Source organism: Camelina sativa, chromosome 18 (assembly GCF_030686135.1).
Source record: "Camelina sativa cultivar CO46 ecotype springtype chromosome 18, ASM3068613v1".
Taxonomy (NCBI): Eukaryota; Viridiplantae; Streptophyta; class Magnoliopsida; order Brassicales; family Brassicaceae; genus Camelina; species Camelina sativa.
Genome location: NC_141897.1, coordinates 9,137,001 through 9,153,755, shown reverse-complemented (window position 1 = coordinate 9,153,755; position 16,755 = coordinate 9,137,001). Strand labels below are relative to the sequence as shown.

The following is a 16,755-nucleotide window of genomic DNA, read 5'->3' as shown; positions in this document are numbered from 1 at the left end:
CGTCCCATTGGACCATTCTGGAGGCCGAATTTTGACGTTTAAAAGTGTTTCGGATGTTTTTTTGTGATCGCGACACAATTAGCTACGAGTACAAGATTATGTTCGGATATGGTTATCTCTTGTTTTTCGCGGTTCGAAGCACGTCCAAGGTGAATAAACCGGTCCACATATCAAGTGGGACCCACATTGAATGATCCCTTGAGTTTTCAAAAAACGATATATGCGATTGCATGATATATACTAACGGATGCGATCATACCAGCACTAATGCACCGGATCCCATCAGAACAACGCAGTTAAGCGTGCTTGGGCGAGAGTAGTACTAGGATGAGTGACCTCCCGGGAAGTCCTCGTGTTGCATCCCTCCCTCTTTTTTTTTTTTTTTTTTTTGGTTGTTGCGTAAGCCTATATAGTACAAACATAACGTCGTAACTTTTACATCGTGAGGAACCACGCGACCCATAATACCTTTTCGGAAAGCCCCAAGAGTGTTTCCGGCAAGGCAATGGGTCTTCGTACCATTGGACCATTCTGGAGGCCGAATTTTGACGTTTAAAAGTGTTTCAGATGTTTTTTTGTGATCGCGACACAATTAGCTACGAGTACAAGATTATGTTCGGATATGGTTATCTCTTGTTTTTCGCGGTTCGAAGCACGTCCAAGGTGAATAAACCGGTCCACATATCAAGTGGGACCCACATTGAATGATCCCTTGAGTTTTCAAAAAACGATATATGCGATTGCATGATATATACTAACGGATGCGATCATACCAGCACTAATGCACCGGATCCCATCAGAACAACGCAGTTAAGCGTGCTTGGGCGAGAGTAGTACTAGGATGGGTGACCTCCCGGGAAGTCCTCGTGTTGCATCCCTCCCTCTTTTTTTTTTTTGGTTGTTGCGTAAGCCTATATAGTCCAAACATAACGTCGTAACTTTTACATCGTGAGGAACCACGCGACCCATAATACCTTTTCGGAAAGCCCCAAGAGTGTTTCCGGCAAGGCAATGGGTCTTCGTCCCATTGGACCATTCTGGAGGCCGAATTTTGACGTTTAAAAGTGTTTCGGATGTTTTTTTGTGATCGCGACACAATTAGCTACGAGTACAAGATTATGTTCGGATATGGTTATCTCTTGTTTTTCGCGGTTCGAAGCACGTCCAAGGTGAATAAACCGGTCCACATATCAAGTGGGACCCACATTGAATGATCCCTTGAGTTTTCAAAAAACGATATATGCGATTGCATGATATATACTAACGGATGCGATCATACCAGCACTAATGCACCGGATCCCATCAGAACAACGCAGTTAAGCGTGCTTGGGCGAGAGTAGTACTAGGATGGGTGACCTCCCGGGAAGTCCTCGTGTTGCATCCCTCCCTCTTTTTTTTTTTTGGTTGTTGCGTAAGCCTATATAGTACAAACATAACGTCGTAACTTTTACATCGTGAGGAACCACGCGACCCATAATACCTTTTCGGAAAGCCCCAAGAGTGTTTCCGGCAAGGCAATGGGTCTTCGTCCCATTGGACCATTCTGGAGGCCGAATTTTGACGTTTAAAAGTGTTTCGGATGTTTTTTTGTGATCGCGACACAATTAGCTACGAGTACAAGATTATGTTCGGATATGGTTATCTCTTGTTTTTCGCGGTTCGAAGCACGTCCAAGGTGAATAAACCGGTCCACATATCAAGTGGGACCCACATTGAATGATCCCTTGAGTTTTCAAAAAACGATATATGCGATTGCATGATATATACTAACGGATGCGATCATACCAGCACTAATGCACCGGATCCCATCAGAACAACGCAGTTAAGCGTGCTTGGGCGAGAGTAGTACTAGGATGAGTGACCTCCCGGGAAGTCCTCGTGTTGCATCCCTCCCTCTTTTTTTTTTTTTTTTTTTTGGTTGTTGCGTAAGCCTATATAGTACAAACATAACGTCGTAACTTTTACATCGTGAGGAACCACGCGACCCATAATACCTTTTCGGAAAGCCCCAAGAGTGTTTCCGGCAAGGCAATGGGTCTTGGTGCCATTGGACCATTCTGGAGGCCGAATTTTGACGTTTAAAAGTGTTTCGGATGTTTTTTTGTGATCGCGACACAATTAGCTACGAGTACAAGATTATGTTCGGATATGGTTATCTCTTGTTTTTCGCGGTTCGAAGCACGTCCAAGGTGAATAAACCGGTCCACATATCAAGTGGGACCCACATTGAATGATCCCTTGAGTTTTCAAAAAACGATATATGCGATTGCATGATATATACTAACGGATGCGATCATACCAGCACTAATGCACCGGATCCCATCAGAACAACGCAGTTAAGCGTGCTTGGGCGAGAGTAGTACTAGGATGAGTGACCTCCCGGGAAGTCCTCGTGTTGCATCCCTCCCTCTTTTTTTTTTTTGGTTGTTGCGTAAGCCTATATAGTCCAAACATAACGTCGTAACTTTTACATCGTGAGGAACCACGCGACCCATAATACCTTTTCGGAAAGCCCCAAGAGTGTTTCCGGCAAGGCAATGGGTCTTCGTCCCATTGGACCATTCTGGAGGCCGAATTTTGACGTTTAAAAGTGTTTCGGATGTTTTTTTGTGATCGCGACACAATTAGCTACGAGTACAAAATTATGTTCGGATATGGTTATCTCTTGTTTTTCGCGGTTCGAAGCACGTCCAAGGTGAATAAACCGGTCCACATATCAAGTGGGACCCACATTGAATGATCCCTTGAGTTTTCAAAAAACGATATATGCGATTGCATGATATATACTAACGGATGCGATCATACCAGCACTAATGCACCGGATCCCATCAGAACAACGCAGTTAAGCGTGCTTGGGCGAGAGTAGTACTAGGATGAGTGACCTCCCGGGAAGTCCTCGTGTTGCATCCCTCCCTCTTTTTTTTTTTTTTTTTTTTGGTTGTTGCGTAAGCCTATATAGTACAAACATAACGTCGTAACTTTTACATCGTGAGGAACCACGCGACCCATAATACCTTTTCGGAAAGCCCCAAGAGTGTTTCCGGCAAGGCAATGGGTCTTGGTGCCATTGGACCATTCTGGAGGCCGAATTTTGACGTTTAAAAGTGTTTCGGATGTTTTTTTGTGATCGCGACACAATTAGCTACGAGTACAAGATTATGTTCGGATATGGTTATCTCTTGTTTTTCGCGGTTCGAAGCACGTCCAAGGTGAATAAACCGGTCCACATATCAAGTGGGACCCACATTGAATGATCCCTTGAGTTTTCAAAAAACGATATATGCGATTGCATGATATATACTAACGGATGCGATCATACCAGCACTAATGCACCGGATCCCATCAGAACAACGCAGTTAAGCGTGCTTGGGCGAGAGTAGTACTAGGATGAGTGACCTCCCGGGAAGTCCTCGTGTTGCATCCCTCCCTCTTTTTTTTTTTTGGTTGTTGCGTAAGCCTATATAGTCCAAACATAACGTCGTAACTTTTACATCGTGAGGAACCACGCGACCCATAATACCTTTTCGGAAAGCCCCAAGAGTGTTTCCGGCAAGGCAATGGGTCTTCGTCCCATTGGACCATTCTGGAGGCCGAATTTTGACGTTTAAAAGTGTTTCGGATGTTTTTTTGTGATCGCGACACAATTAGCTACGAGTACAAAATTATGTTCGGATATGGTTATCTCTTGTTTTTCGCGGTTCGAAGCACGTCCAAGGTGAATAAACCGGTCCACATATCAAGTGGGACCCACATTGAATGATCCCTTGAGTTTTCAAAAAACGATATATGCGATTGCATGATATATACTAACGGATGCGATCATACCAGCACTAATGCACCGGATCCCATCAGAACAACGCAGTTAAGCGTGCTTGGGCGAGAGTAGTACTAGGATGAGTGACCTCCCGGGAAGTCCTCGTGTTGCATCCCTCCCTCTTTTTTTTTTTTTTTTTTTTGGTTGTTGCGTAAGCCTATATAGTACAAACATAACGTCGTAACTTTTACATCGTGAGGAACCACGCGACCCATAATACCTTTTCGGAAAGCCCCAAGAGTGTTTCCGGCAAGGCAATGGGTCTTGGTGCCATTGGACCATTCTGGAGGCCGAATTTTGACGTTTAAAAGTGTTTCGGATGTTTTTTTGTGATCGCGACACAATTAGCTACGAGTACAAGATTATGTTCGGATATGGTTATCTCTTGTTTTTCGCGGTTCGAAGCACGTCCAAGGTGAATAAACCGGTCCACATATCAAGTGGGACCCACATTGAATGATCCCTTGAGTTTTCAAAAAACGATATATGCGATTGCATGATATATACTAACGGATGCGATCATACCAGCACTAATGCACCGGATCCCATCAGAACAACGCAGTTAAGCGTGCTTGGGCGAGAGTAGTACTAGGATGAGTGACCTCCCGGGAAGTCCTCGTGTTGCATCCCTCCCTCTTTTTTTTTTTTGGTTGTTGCGTAAGCCTATATAGTCCAAACATAACGTCGTAACTTTTACATCGTGAGGAACCACGCGACCCATAATACCTTTTCGGAAAGCCCCAAGAGTGTTTCCGGCAAGGCAATGGGTCTTCGTCCCATTGGACCATTCTGGAGGCCGAATTTTGACGTTTAAAAGTGTTTCGGATGTTTTTTTGTGATCGCGACACAATTAGCTACGAGTACAAAATTATGTTCGGATATGGTTATCTCTTGTTTTTCGCGGTTCGAAGCACGTCCAAGGTGAATAAACCGGTCCACATATCAAGTGGGACCCACATTGAATGATCCCTTGAGTTTTCAAAAAACGATATATGCGATTGCATGATATATACTAACGGATGCGATCATACCAGCACTAATGCACCGGATCCCATCAGAACAACGCAGTTAAGCGTGCTTGGGCGAGAGTAGTACTAGGATGAGTGACCTCCCGGGAAGTCCTCGTGTTGCATCCCTCCCTCTTTTTTTTTTTTTTTTTTTTGGTTGTTGCGTAAGCCTATATAGTACAAACATAACGTCGTAACTTTTACATCGTGAGGAACCACGCGACCCATAATACCTTTTCGGAAAGCCCCAAGAGTGTTTCCGGCAAGGCAATGGGTCTTGGTGCCATTGGACCATTCTGGAGGCCGAAATTTGACGTTTAAAAGTGTTTCGGATGTTTTTTTGTGATCGCGACACAATTAGCTACGAGTACAAGATTATGTTCGGATATGGTTATCTCTTGTTTTTCGCGGTTCGAAGCACGTCCAAGGTGAATAAACCGGTCCACATATCAAGTGGGACCCACATTGAATGATCCCTTGAGTTTTCAAAAAACGATATATGCGATTGCATGATATATACTAACGGATGCGATCATACCAGCACTAATGCACCGGATCCCATCAGAACAACGCAGTTAAGCGTGCTTGGGCGAGAGTAGTACTAGGATGGGTGACCTCCCGGGAAGTCCTCGTGTTGCATCCCTCCCTCTTTTTTTTTTTTGGTTGTTGCGTAAGCCTATATAGTCCAAACATAACGTCGTAACTTTTACATCGTGAGGAACCACGCGACCCATAATACCTTTTCGGAAAGCCCCAAGAGTGTTTCCGGCAAGGCAATGGGTCTTCGTCCCATTGGACCATTCTGGAGGCCGAATTTTGACGTTTAAAAGTGTTTCGGATGTTTTTTTGTGATCGCGACACAATTAGCTACGAGTACAAGATTATGTTCGGATATGGTTATCTCTTGTTTTTCGCGGTTCGAAGCACGTCCAAGGTGAATAAACCGGTCCACATATCAAGTGGGACCCACATTGAATGATCCCTTGAGTCTTGAAAAAACGATATATGCGATTGCATGATATATACTAACGGATGCGATCATACCAGCACTAATGCACCGGATCCCATCAGAACAACGCAGTTAAGCGTGCTTGGGCGAGAGTAGTACTAGGATGGGTGACCTCCCGGGAAGTCCTCGTGTTGCATCCCTCCCTCTTTTTTTTTTTTGGTTGTTGCGTAAGCCTATATAGTACAAACATAACGTCGTAACTTTTACATCGTGAGGAACCACGCGACCCATAATACCTTTTCGGAAAGCCCCAAGAGTGTTTCCGGCAAGGCAATGGGTCTTCGTCCCATTGGACCATTCTGGAGGCCGAATTTTGACGTTTAAAAGTGTTTCGGATGTTTTTTTGTGATCGCGACACAATTAGCTACGAGTACAAGATTATGTTCGGATATGGTTATCTCTTGTTTTTCGCGGTTCGAAGCACGTCCAAGGTGAATAAACCGGTCCACATATCAAGTGGGACCCACATTGAATGATCCCTTGAGTTTTCAAAAAACGATATATGCGATTGCATGATATATACTAACGGATGCGATCATACCAGCACTAATGCACCGGATCCCATCAGAACAACGCAGTTAAGCGTGCTTGGGCGAGAGTAGTACTAGGATGAGTGACCTCCCGGGAAGTCCTCGTGTTGCATCCCTCCCTCTTTTTTTTTTTTGGGTAAGCCTATATAGTCCAAACATAACGTCGTAACTTTTACATCGTGAGGAACCACGCGACCCATAATACCTTTTCGGAAAGCCCCAAGAGTGTTTCCGGCAAGGCAATGGGTCTTCGTCCCATTGGACCATTCTGGAGGCCGAATTTTGACGTTTAAAAGTGTTTCAGATGTTTTTTTGTGATCGCGACACAATTAGCTACGAGTACAAAATTATGTTCGGATATGGTTATCTCTTGTTTTTCGCGGTTCGAAGCACGTCCAAGGTGAATAAACCGGTCCACATATCAAGTGGGACCCACATTGAATGATCCCTTGAGTTTTCAAAAAACGATATATGCGATTGCATGATATATACTAACGGATGCGATCATACCAGCACTAATGCACCGGATCCCATCAGAACAACGCAGTTAAGCGTGCTTGGGCGAGAGTAGTACTAGGATGAGTGACCTCCCGGGAAGTCCTCGTGTTGCATCCCTCCCTCTTTTTTTTTTTTTTTTTTTTGGTTGTTGCGTAAGCCTATATAGTACAAACATAACGTCGTAACTTTTACATCGTGAGGAACCACGCGACCCATAATACCTTTTCGGAAAGCCCCAAGAGTGTTTCCGGCAAGGCAATGGGTCTTGGTGCCATTGGACCATTCTGGAGGCCGAAATTTGACGTTTAAAAGTGTTTCGGATGTTTTTTTGTGATCGCGACACAATTAGCTACGAGTACAAGATTATGTTCGGATATGGTTATCTCTTGTTTTTCGCGGTTCGAAGCACGTCCAAGGTGAATAAACCGGTCCACATATCAAGTGGGACCCACATTGAATGATCCCTTGAGTTTTGAAAAAACGATATATGCGATTGCATGATATATACTAACGGATGCGATCATACCAGCACTAATGCACCGGATCCCATCAGAACAACGCAGTTAAGCGTGCTTGGGCGAGAGTAGTACTAGGATGGGTGACCTCCCGGGAAGTCCTCGTGTTGCATCCCTCCCTCTTTTTTTTTTTTGGTTGTTGCGTAAGCCTATATAGTCCAAACATAACGTCGTAACTTTTACATCGTGAGGAACCACGCGACCCATAATACCTTTTCGGAAAGCCCCAAGAGTGTTTCCGGCAAGGCAATGGGTCTTCGTCCCATTGGACCATTCTGGAGGCCGAATTTTGACGTTTAAAAGTGTTTCGGATGTTTTTTTGTGATCGCGACACAATTAGCTACGAGTACAAGATTATGTTCGGATATGGTTATCTCTTGTTTTTCGCGGTTCGAAGCACGTCCAAGGTGAATAAACCGGTCCACATATCAAGTGGGACCCACATTGAATGATCCCTTGTTTTTTGAAAAAACGATATATGCGATTGCATGATATATACTAACGGATGCGATCATACCAGCACTAATGCACCGGATCCCATCAGAACAACGCAGTTAAGCGTGCTTGGGCGAGAGTAGTACTAGGATGGGTGACCTCCCGGGAAGTCCTCGTGTTGCATCCCTCCCTCTTTTTTTTTTTTGGTTGTTGCGTAAGCCTATATAGTACAAACATAACGTCGTAACTTTTACATCGTGAGGAACCACGCGACCCATAATACCTTTTCGGAAAGCCCCAAGAGTGTTTCCGGCAAGGCAATGGGTCTTCGTCCCATTGGACCATTCTGGAGGCCGAATTTTGACGTTTAAAAGTGTTTCGGATGTTTTTTTGTGATCGCGACACAATTAGCTACGAGTACAAGATTATGTTCGGATATGGTTATCTCTTGTTTTTCGCGGTTCGAAGCACGTCCAAGGTGAATAAACCGGTCCACATATCAAGTGGGACCCACATTGAATGATCCCTTGAGTTTTCAAAAAACGATATATGCGATTGCATGATATATACTAACGGATGCGATCATACCAGCACTAATGCACCGGATCCCATCAGAACAACGCAGTTAAGCGTGCTTGGGCGAGAGTAGTACTAGGATGAGTGACCTCCCGGGAAGTCCTCGTGTTGCATCCCTCCCTCTTTTTTTTTTTTTTTTTTTTTGGTTGTTGCGTAAGCCTATATAGTACAAACATAACGTCGTAACTTTTACATCGTGAGGAACCACGCGACCCATAATACCTTTTCGGAAAGCCCCAAGAGTGTTTCCGGCAAGGCAATGGGTCTTGGTGCCATTGGACCATTCTGGAGGCCGAAATTTGACGTTTAAAAGTGTTTCAGATGTTTTTTTGTGATCGCGACACAATTAGCTACGAGTACAAGATTATGTTCGGATATGGTTATCTCTTGTTTTTCGCGGTTCGAAGCACGTCCAAGGTGAATAAACCGGTCCACATATCAAGTGGGACCCACATTGAATGATCCCTTGAGTTTTCAAAAAACGATATATGCGATTGCATGATATATACTAACGGATGCGATCATACCAGCACTAATGCACCGGATCCCATCAGAACAACGCAGTTAAGCGTGCTTGGGCGAGAGTAGTACTAGGATGGGTGACCTCCCGGGAAGTCCTCGTGTTGCATCCCTCCCTCTTTTTTTTTTTTGGTTGTTGCGTAAGCCTATATAGTCCAAACATAACGTCGTAACTTTTACATCGTGAGGAACCACGCGACCCATAATACCTTTTCGGAAAGCCCCAAGAGTGTTTCCGGCAAGGCAATGGGTCTTCGTCCCATTGGACCATTCTGGAGGCCGAATTTTGACGTTTAAAAGTGTTTCAGATGTTTTTTTGTGATCGCGACACAATTAGCTACGAGTACAAGATTATGTTCGGATATGGTTATCTCTTGTTTTTCGCGGTTCGAAGCACGTCCAAGGTGAATAAACCGGTCCACATATCAAGTGGGACCCACATTGAATGATCCCTTGAGTTTTCAAAAAACGATATATGCGATTGCATGATATATACTAACGGATGCGATCATACCAGCACTAATGCACCGGATCCCATCAGAACAACGCAGTTAAGCGTGCTTGGGCGAGAGTAGTACTAAGATGGGTGACCTCCCGGGAAGTCCTCGTGTTGCATCCCTCCCTCTTTTTTTTTTTTGGTTGTTGCGTAAGCCTATATAGTACAAACATAACGTCGTAACTTTTACATCGTGAGGAACCACGCGACCCATAATACCTTTTCGGAAAGCCCCAAGAGTGTTTCCGGCAAGGCAATGGGTCTTCGTCCCATTGGACCATTCTGGAGGCCGAATTTTGACGTTTAAAAGTGTTTCAGATGTTTTTTTGTGATCGCGACACAATTAGCTACGAGTACAAGATTATGTTCGGATATGGTTATCTCTTGTTTTTCGCGGTTCGAAGCACGTCCAAGGTGAATAAACCGGTCCACATATCAAGTGGGACCCACATTGAATGATCCCTTGAGTTTTCAAAAAACGATATATGCGATTGCATGATATATACTAACGGATGCGATCATACCAGCACTAATGCACCGGATCCCATCAGAACAACGCAGTTAAGCGTGCTTGGGCGAGAGTAGTACTAGGATGAGTGACCTCCCGGGAAGTCCTCGTGTTGCATCCCTCCCTCTTTTTTTTTTTTTTTTTTTTTGGTTGTTGCGTAAGCCTATATAGTACAAACATAACGTCGTAACTTTTACATCGTGAGGAACCACGCGACCCATAATACCTTTTCGGAAAGCCCCAAGAGTGTTTCCGGCAAGGCAATGGGTCTTGGTGCCATTGGACCATTCTGGAGGCCGAAATTTGACGTTTAAAAGTGTTTCAGATGTTTTTTTGTGATCGCGACACAATTAGCTACGAGTACAAGATTATGTTCGGATATGGTTATCTCTTGTTTTTCGCGGTTCGAAGCACGTCCAAGGTGAATAAACCGGTCCACATATCAAGTGGGACCCACATTGAATGATCCCTTGAGTTTTCAAAAAACGATATATGCGATTGCATGATATATACTAACGGATGCGATCATACCAGCACTAATGCACCGGATCCCATCAGAACAACGCAGTTAAGCGTGCTTGGGCGAGAGTAGTACTAGGATGGGTGACCTCCCGGGAAGTCCTCGTGTTGCATCCCTCCCTCTTTTTTTTTTTTGGTTGTTGCGTAAGCCTATATAGTCCAAACATAACGTCGTAACTTTTACATCGTGAGGAACCACGCGACCCATAATACCTTTTCGGAAAGCCCCAAGAGTGTTTCCGGCAAGGCAATGGGTCTTCGTCCCATTGGACCATTCTGGAGGCCGAATTTTGACGTTTAAAAGTGTTTCGGATGTTTTTTTGTGATCGCGACACAATTAGCTACGAGTACAAGATTATGTTCGGATATGGTTATCTCTTGTTTTTCGCGGTTCGAAGCACGTCCAAGGTGAATAAACCGGTCCACATATCAAGTGGGACCCACATTGAATGATCCCTTGAGTTTTGAAAAAACGATATATGCGATTGCATGATATATACTAACGGATGCGATCATACCAGCACTAATGCACCGGATCCCATCAGAACAACGCAGTTAAGCGTGCTTGGGCGAGAGTAGTACTAGGATGGGTGACCTCCCGGGAAGTCCTCGTGTTGCATCCCTCCCTCTTTTTTTTTTTTGGTTGTTGCGTAAGCCTATATAGTACAAACATAACGTCGTAACTTTTACATCGTGAGGAACCACGCGACCCATAATACCTTTTCGGAAAGCCCCAAGAGTGTTTCCGGCAAGGCAATGGGTCTTCGTCCCATTGGACCATTCTGGAGGCCGAATTTTGACGTTTAAAAGTGTTTCAGATGTTTTTTTGTGATCGCGACACAATTAGCTACGAGTACAAGATTATGTTCGGATATGGTTATCTCTTGTTTTTCGCGGTTCGAAGCACGTCCAAGGTGAATAAACCGGTCCACATATAAAGTGGGACCCACATTGAATGATCCCTTGAGTTTTCAAAAAACGATATATGCGATTGCATGATATATACTAACGGATGCGATCATACCAGCACTAATGCACCGGATCCCATCAGAACAACGCAGTTAAGCGTGCTTGGGCGAGAGTAGTACTAGGATGAGTGACCTCCCGGGAAGTCCTCGTGTTGCATCCCTCCCTCTTTTTTTTTTTTTTTTTTTTGGTTGTTGCGTAAGCCTATATAGTACAAACATAACGTCGTAACTTTTACATCGTGAGGAACCACGCGACCCATAATACCTTTTCGGAAAGCCCCAAGAGTGTTTCCGGCAAGGCAATGGGTCTTCGTCCCATTGGACCATTCTGGAGGCCGAATTTTGACGTTTAAAAGTGTTTCGGATGTTTTTTTGTGATCGCGACACAATTAGCTACGAGTACAAGATTATGTTCGGATATGGTTATCTCTTGTTTTTCGCGGTTCGAAGCACGTCCAAGGTGAATAAACCGGTCCACATATCAAGTGGGACCCACATTGAATGATCCCTTGAGTTTTGAAAAAACGATATATGCGATTGCATGATATATACTAACGGATGCGATCATACCAGCACTAATGCACCGGATCCCATCAGAACAACGCAGTTAAGCGTGCTTGGGCGAGAGTAGTACTAGGATGGGTGACCTCCCGGGAAGTCCTCGTGTTGCATCCCTCCCTCTTTTTTTTTTTTGGTTGTTGCGTAAGCCTATATAGTACAAACATAACGTCGTAACTTTTACATCGTGAGGAACCACGCGACCCATAATACCTTTTCGGAAAGCCCCAAGAGTGTTTCCGGCAAGGCAATGGGTCTTCGTCCCATTGGACCATTCTGGAGGCCGAATTTTGACGTTTAAAAGTGTTTCAGATGTTTTTTTGTGATCGCGACACAATTAGCTACGAGTACAAGATTATGTTCGGATATGGTTATCTCTTGTTTTTCGCGGTTCGAAGCACGTCCAAGGTGAATAAACCGGTCCACATATAAAGTGGGACCCACATTGAATGATCCCTTGAGTTTTCAAAAAACGATATATGCGATTGCATGATATATACTAACGGATGCGATCATACCAGCACTAATGCACCGGATCCCATCAGAACAACGCAGTTAAGCGTGCTTGGGCGAGAGTAGTACTAGGATGAGTGACCTCCCGGGAAGTCCTCGTGTTGCATCCCTCCCTCTTTTTTTTTTTTTTTTTTTTGGTTGTTGCGTAAGCCTATATAGTACAAACATAACGTCGTAACTTTTACATCGTGAGGAACCACGCGACCCATAATACCTTTTCGGAAAGCCCCAAGAGTGTTTCCGGCAAGGCAATGGGTCTTCGTACCATTGGACCATTCTGGAGGCCGAATTTTGACGTTTAAAAGTGTTTCAGATGTTTTTTTGTGATCGCGACACAATTAGCTACGAGTACAAGATTATGTTCGGATATGGTTATCTCTTGTTTTTCGCGGTTCGAAGCACGTCCAAGGTGAATAAACCGGTCCACATATCAAGTGGGACCCACATTGAATGATCCCTTGAGTTTTCAAAAAACGATATATGCGATTGCATGATATATACTAACGGATGCGATCATACCAGCACTAATGCACCGGATCCCATCAGAACAACGCAGTTAAGCGTGCTTGGGCGAGAGTAGTACTAGGATGAGTGACCTCCCGGGAAGTCCTCGTGTTGCATCCCTCCCTCTTTTTTTTTTTTTTTTTTTTGGTTGTTGCGTAAGCCTATATAGTACAAACATAACGTCGTAACTTTTACATCGTGAGGAACCACGCGACCCATAATACCTTTTCGGAAAGCCCCAAGAGTGTTTCCGGCAAGGCAATGGGTCTTCGTCCCATTGGACCATTCTGGAGGCCGAATTTTGACGTTTAAAAGTGTTTCAGATGTTTTTTTGTGATCGCGACACAATTAGCTACGAGTACAAGATTATGTTCGGATATGGTTATCTCTTGTTTTTCGCGGTTCGAAGCACGTCCAAGGTGAATAAACCGGTCCACATATAAAGTGGGACCCACATTGAATGATCCCTTGAGTTTTCAAAAAACGATATATGCGATTGCATGATATATACTAACGGATGCGATCATACCAGCACTAATGCACCGGATCCCATCAGAACAACGCAGTTAAGCGTGCTTGGGCGAGAGTAGTACTAGGATGAGTGACCTCCCGGGAAGTCCTCGTGTTGCATCCCTCCCTCTTTTTTTTTTTTTTTTTTTTGGTTGTTGCGTAAGCCTATATAGTACAAACATAACGTCGTAACTTTTACATCGTGAGGAACCACGCGACCCATAATACCTTTTCGGAAAGCCCCAAGAGTGTTTCCGGCAAGGCAATGGGTCTTCGTACCATTGGACCATTCTGGAGGCCGAATTTTGACGTTTAAAAGTGTTTCAGATGTTTTTTTGTGATCGCGACACAATTAGCTACGAGTACAAGATTATGTTCGGATATGGTTATCTCTTGTTTTTCGCGGTTCGAAGCACGTCCAAGGTGAATAAACCGGTCCACATATCAAGTGGGACCCACATTGAATGATCCCTTGAGTTTTCAAAAAACGATATATGCGATTGCATGATATATACTAACGGATGCGATCATACCAGCACTAATGCACCGGATCCCATCAGAACAACGCAGTTAAGCGTGCTTGGGCGAGAGTAGTACTAGGATGAGTGACCTCCCGGGAAGTCCTCGTGTTGCATCCCTCCCTCTTTTTTTTTTTTTTTTTTTTGGTTGTTGCGTAAGCCTATATAGTACAAACATAACGTCGTAACTTTTACATCGTGAGGAACCACGCGACCCATAATACCTTTTCGGAAAGCCCCAAGAGTGTTTCCGGCAAGGCAATGGGTCTTCGTACCATTGGACCATTCTGGAGGCCGAATTTTGACGTTTAAAAGTGTTTCAGATGTTTTTTTGTGATCGCGACACAATTAGCTACGAGTACAAGATTATGTTCGGATAAGGTTATCTCTTGTTTTTCGCGGTTCGAAGCACGTCCAAGGTGAATAAACCGGTCCACATATCAAGTGGGACCCACATTGAATGATCCCTTGAGTTTTCAAAAAACGATATATGCGATTGCATGATATATACTAACGGATGCGATCATACCAGCACTAATGCACCGGATCCCATCAGAACAACGCAGTTAAGCGTGCTTGGGCGAGAGTAGTACTAGGATGGGTGACCTCCCGGGAAGTCCTCGTGTTGCATCCCTCCCTCTTTTTTTTTTTTGGTTGTTGCGTAAGCCTATATAGTCCAAACATAACGTCGTAACTTTTACATCGTGAGGAACCACGCGACCCATAATACCTTTTCGGAAAGCCCCAAGAGTGTTTCCGGCAAGGCAATGGGTCTTCGTCCCATTGGACCATTCTGGAGGCCGAATTTTGACGTTTAAAAGTGTTTCGGATGTTTTTTTGTGATCGCGACACAATTAGCTACGAGTACAAAATTATGTTCGGATATGGTTATCTCTTGTTTTTCGCGGTTCGAAGCACGTCCAAGGTGAATAAACTGGTCCACATATCAAGTGGGACCCACATTGAATGATCCCTTGAGTTTTCAAAAAACGATATATGCGATTGCATGATATATACTAACGGATGCGATCATACCAGCACTAATGCACCGGATCCCATCAGAACAACGCAGTTAAGCGTGCTTGGGCGAGAGTAGTACTAGGATGAGTGACCTCCCGGGAAGTCCTCGTGTTGCATCCCTCCCTCTTTTTTTTTTTTTTTTTTTTTGGTTGTTGCGTAAGCCTATATAGTACAAACATAACGTCGTAACTTTTACATCGTGAGGAACCACGCGACCCATAATACCTTTTCGGAAAGCCCCAAGAGTGTTTCCGGCAAGGCAATGGGTCTTGGTGCCATTGGACCATTCTGGAGGCCGAAATTTGACGTTTAAAAGTGTTTCGGATGTTTTTTTGTGATCGCGACACAATTAGCTACGAGTACAAGATTATGTTCGGATATGGTTATCTCTTGTTTTTCGCGGTTCGAAGCACGTCCAAGGTGAATAAACCGGTCCACATATCAAGTGGGACCCACATTGAATGATCCCTTGAGTTTTGAAAAAACGATATATGCGATTGCATGATATATACTAACGGATGCGATCATACCAGCACTAATGCACCGGATCCCATCAGAACAACGCAGTTAAGCGTGCTTGGGCGAGAGTAGTACTAGGATGGGTGACCTCCCGGGAAGTCCTCGTGTTGCATCCCTCCCTCTTTTTTTTTTTTGGTTGTTGCGTAAGCCTATATAGTACAAACATAACGTCGTAACTTTTACATCGTGAGGAACCACGCGACCCATAATACCTTTTCGGAAAGCCCCAAGAGTGTTTCCGGCAAGGCAATGGGTCTTCGTCCCATTGGACCATTCTGGAGGCCGAATTTTGACGTTTAAAAGTGTTTCAGATGTTTTTTTGTGATCGCGACACAATTAGCTACGAGTACAAGATTATGTTCGGATATGGTTATCTCTTGTTTTTCGCGGTTCGAAGCACGTCCAAGGTGAATAAACCGGTCCACATATAAAGTGGGACCCACATTGAATGATCCCTTGAGTTTTCAAAAAACGATATATGCGATTGCATGATATATACTAACGGATGCGATCATACCAGCACTAATGCACCGGATCCCATCAGAACAACGCAGTTAAGCGTGCTTGGGCGAGAGTAGTACTAGGATGAGTGACCTCCCGGGAAGTCCTCGTGTTGCATCCCTCCCTCTTTTTTTTTTTTTTTTTTTTGGTTGTTGCGTAAGCCTATATAGTACAAACATAACGTCGTAACTTTTACATCGTGAGGAACCACGCGACCCATAATACCTTTTCGGAAAGCCCCAAGAGTGTTTCCGGCAAGGCAATGGGTCTTCGTACCATTGGACCATTCTGGAGGCCGAATTTTGACGTTTAAAAGTGTTTCAGATGTTTTTTTGTGATCGCGACACAATTAGCTACGAGTACAAGATTATGTTCGGATATGGTTATCTCTTGTTTTTCGCGGTTCGAAGCACGTCCAAGGTGAATAAACCGGTCCACATATCAAGTGGGACCCACATTGAATGATCCCTTGAGTTTTCAAAAAACGATATATGCGATTGCATGATATATACTAACGGATGCGATCATACCAGCACTAATGCACCGGATCCCATCAGAACAACGCAGTTAAGCGTGCTTGGGCGAGAGTAGTACTAGGATGAGTGACCTCCCGGGAAGTCCTCGTGTTGCATCCCTCCCTCTTTTTTTTTTTTTTTTTTTTGGTTGTTGCGTAAGCCTATATAGTACAAACATAACGTCGTAACTTTTACATCGTGAG

At 44.2% G+C, this 16,755-nt stretch overlaps 12 non-coding genes and 21 pseudogenes across 12 annotated transcripts; all 33 read left to right on the top strand.

Moving 5' to 3' along the window:
- The first annotated feature begins 245 nt into the window (after nucleotides 1-245).
- LOC147922274 (5S ribosomal RNA) lies at nucleotides 246-364 on the top strand (annotated as a pseudogene).
- A 395-nt stretch (nucleotides 365-759) lies between these two features.
- LOC147922273 (5S ribosomal RNA) lies at nucleotides 760-878 on the top strand. Its single transcript, XR_015589636.1, has one exon. It is a non-coding gene; the product is annotated as a 5S ribosomal RNA (ribosomal RNA).
- Nucleotides 879-1,265: 387 nt separating this feature from the next.
- LOC147922272 (5S ribosomal RNA) lies at nucleotides 1,266-1,384 on the top strand. Its single transcript, XR_015589635.1, has one exon. It is a non-coding gene; the product is annotated as a 5S ribosomal RNA (ribosomal RNA).
- Nucleotides 1,385-1,771: 387 nt separating this feature from the next.
- On the top strand, nucleotides 1,772-1,890 carry LOC147922271 (5S ribosomal RNA; annotated as a pseudogene).
- Nucleotides 1,891-2,285: 395 nt separating this feature from the next.
- LOC147922270 (5S ribosomal RNA) lies at nucleotides 2,286-2,404 on the top strand (annotated as a pseudogene).
- A 387-nt stretch (nucleotides 2,405-2,791) lies between these two features.
- On the top strand, nucleotides 2,792-2,910 carry LOC147922269 (5S ribosomal RNA; annotated as a pseudogene).
- A 395-nt stretch (nucleotides 2,911-3,305) lies between these two features.
- LOC147922268 (5S ribosomal RNA) lies at nucleotides 3,306-3,424 on the top strand (annotated as a pseudogene).
- Nucleotides 3,425-3,811: 387 nt separating this feature from the next.
- LOC147922267 (5S ribosomal RNA) lies at nucleotides 3,812-3,930 on the top strand (annotated as a pseudogene).
- Nucleotides 3,931-4,325: 395 nt separating this feature from the next.
- On the top strand, nucleotides 4,326-4,444 carry LOC147922266 (5S ribosomal RNA; annotated as a pseudogene).
- A 387-nt stretch (nucleotides 4,445-4,831) lies between these two features.
- On the top strand, nucleotides 4,832-4,950 carry LOC147922265 (5S ribosomal RNA; annotated as a pseudogene).
- A 395-nt stretch (nucleotides 4,951-5,345) lies between these two features.
- Nucleotides 5,346-5,464, top strand: LOC147922264 (5S ribosomal RNA). The gene has a single exon (XR_015589633.1). It is a non-coding gene; the product is annotated as a 5S ribosomal RNA (ribosomal RNA).
- A 387-nt stretch (nucleotides 5,465-5,851) lies between these two features.
- On the top strand, nucleotides 5,852-5,970 carry LOC147922263 (5S ribosomal RNA). Its single transcript, XR_015589632.1, has one exon. It is a non-coding gene; the product is annotated as a 5S ribosomal RNA (ribosomal RNA).
- Nucleotides 5,971-6,357: 387 nt separating this feature from the next.
- LOC147922262 (5S ribosomal RNA) lies at nucleotides 6,358-6,476 on the top strand (annotated as a pseudogene).
- Nucleotides 6,477-6,856: 380 nt separating this feature from the next.
- Nucleotides 6,857-6,975, top strand: LOC147922261 (5S ribosomal RNA; annotated as a pseudogene).
- A 395-nt stretch (nucleotides 6,976-7,370) lies between these two features.
- LOC147922260 (5S ribosomal RNA) lies at nucleotides 7,371-7,489 on the top strand. Its single transcript, XR_015589631.1, has one exon. It is a non-coding gene; the product is annotated as a 5S ribosomal RNA (ribosomal RNA).
- Nucleotides 7,490-7,876: 387 nt separating this feature from the next.
- Nucleotides 7,877-7,995, top strand: LOC147922259 (5S ribosomal RNA). Its single transcript, XR_015589630.1, has one exon. It is a non-coding gene; the product is annotated as a 5S ribosomal RNA (ribosomal RNA).
- Nucleotides 7,996-8,382: 387 nt separating this feature from the next.
- LOC147922258 (5S ribosomal RNA) lies at nucleotides 8,383-8,501 on the top strand (annotated as a pseudogene).
- Nucleotides 8,502-8,897: 396 nt separating this feature from the next.
- On the top strand, nucleotides 8,898-9,016 carry LOC147922257 (5S ribosomal RNA). Its single transcript, XR_015589629.1, has one exon. It is a non-coding gene; the product is annotated as a 5S ribosomal RNA (ribosomal RNA).
- Nucleotides 9,017-9,403: 387 nt separating this feature from the next.
- Nucleotides 9,404-9,522, top strand: LOC147922256 (5S ribosomal RNA; annotated as a pseudogene).
- A 387-nt stretch (nucleotides 9,523-9,909) lies between these two features.
- LOC147922255 (5S ribosomal RNA) lies at nucleotides 9,910-10,028 on the top strand (annotated as a pseudogene).
- Nucleotides 10,029-10,424: 396 nt separating this feature from the next.
- Nucleotides 10,425-10,543, top strand: LOC147922254 (5S ribosomal RNA). Its single transcript, XR_015589628.1, has one exon. It is a non-coding gene; the product is annotated as a 5S ribosomal RNA (ribosomal RNA).
- Nucleotides 10,544-10,930: 387 nt separating this feature from the next.
- Nucleotides 10,931-11,049, top strand: LOC147922253 (5S ribosomal RNA). The gene has a single exon (XR_015589627.1). It is a non-coding gene; the product is annotated as a 5S ribosomal RNA (ribosomal RNA).
- A 387-nt stretch (nucleotides 11,050-11,436) lies between these two features.
- On the top strand, nucleotides 11,437-11,555 carry LOC147922252 (5S ribosomal RNA; annotated as a pseudogene).
- A 395-nt stretch (nucleotides 11,556-11,950) lies between these two features.
- Nucleotides 11,951-12,069, top strand: LOC147922251 (5S ribosomal RNA). The gene has a single exon (XR_015589626.1). It is a non-coding gene; the product is annotated as a 5S ribosomal RNA (ribosomal RNA).
- Nucleotides 12,070-12,456: 387 nt separating this feature from the next.
- On the top strand, nucleotides 12,457-12,575 carry LOC147922250 (5S ribosomal RNA; annotated as a pseudogene).
- A 395-nt stretch (nucleotides 12,576-12,970) lies between these two features.
- Nucleotides 12,971-13,089, top strand: LOC147922249 (5S ribosomal RNA; annotated as a pseudogene).
- Nucleotides 13,090-13,484: 395 nt separating this feature from the next.
- On the top strand, nucleotides 13,485-13,603 carry LOC147922248 (5S ribosomal RNA; annotated as a pseudogene).
- A 395-nt stretch (nucleotides 13,604-13,998) lies between these two features.
- LOC147922247 (5S ribosomal RNA) lies at nucleotides 13,999-14,117 on the top strand (annotated as a pseudogene).
- A 395-nt stretch (nucleotides 14,118-14,512) lies between these two features.
- On the top strand, nucleotides 14,513-14,631 carry LOC147922246 (5S ribosomal RNA). Its single transcript, XR_015589625.1, has one exon. It is a non-coding gene; the product is annotated as a 5S ribosomal RNA (ribosomal RNA).
- Nucleotides 14,632-15,018: 387 nt separating this feature from the next.
- On the top strand, nucleotides 15,019-15,137 carry LOC147922245 (5S ribosomal RNA; annotated as a pseudogene).
- A 396-nt stretch (nucleotides 15,138-15,533) lies between these two features.
- LOC147922244 (5S ribosomal RNA) lies at nucleotides 15,534-15,652 on the top strand. Its single transcript, XR_015589624.1, has one exon. It is a non-coding gene; the product is annotated as a 5S ribosomal RNA (ribosomal RNA).
- Nucleotides 15,653-16,039: 387 nt separating this feature from the next.
- On the top strand, nucleotides 16,040-16,158 carry LOC147922243 (5S ribosomal RNA; annotated as a pseudogene).
- A 395-nt stretch (nucleotides 16,159-16,553) lies between these two features.
- Nucleotides 16,554-16,672, top strand: LOC147922242 (5S ribosomal RNA; annotated as a pseudogene).
- The last annotated feature ends 83 nt before the right edge of the window (nucleotides 16,673-16,755 follow it).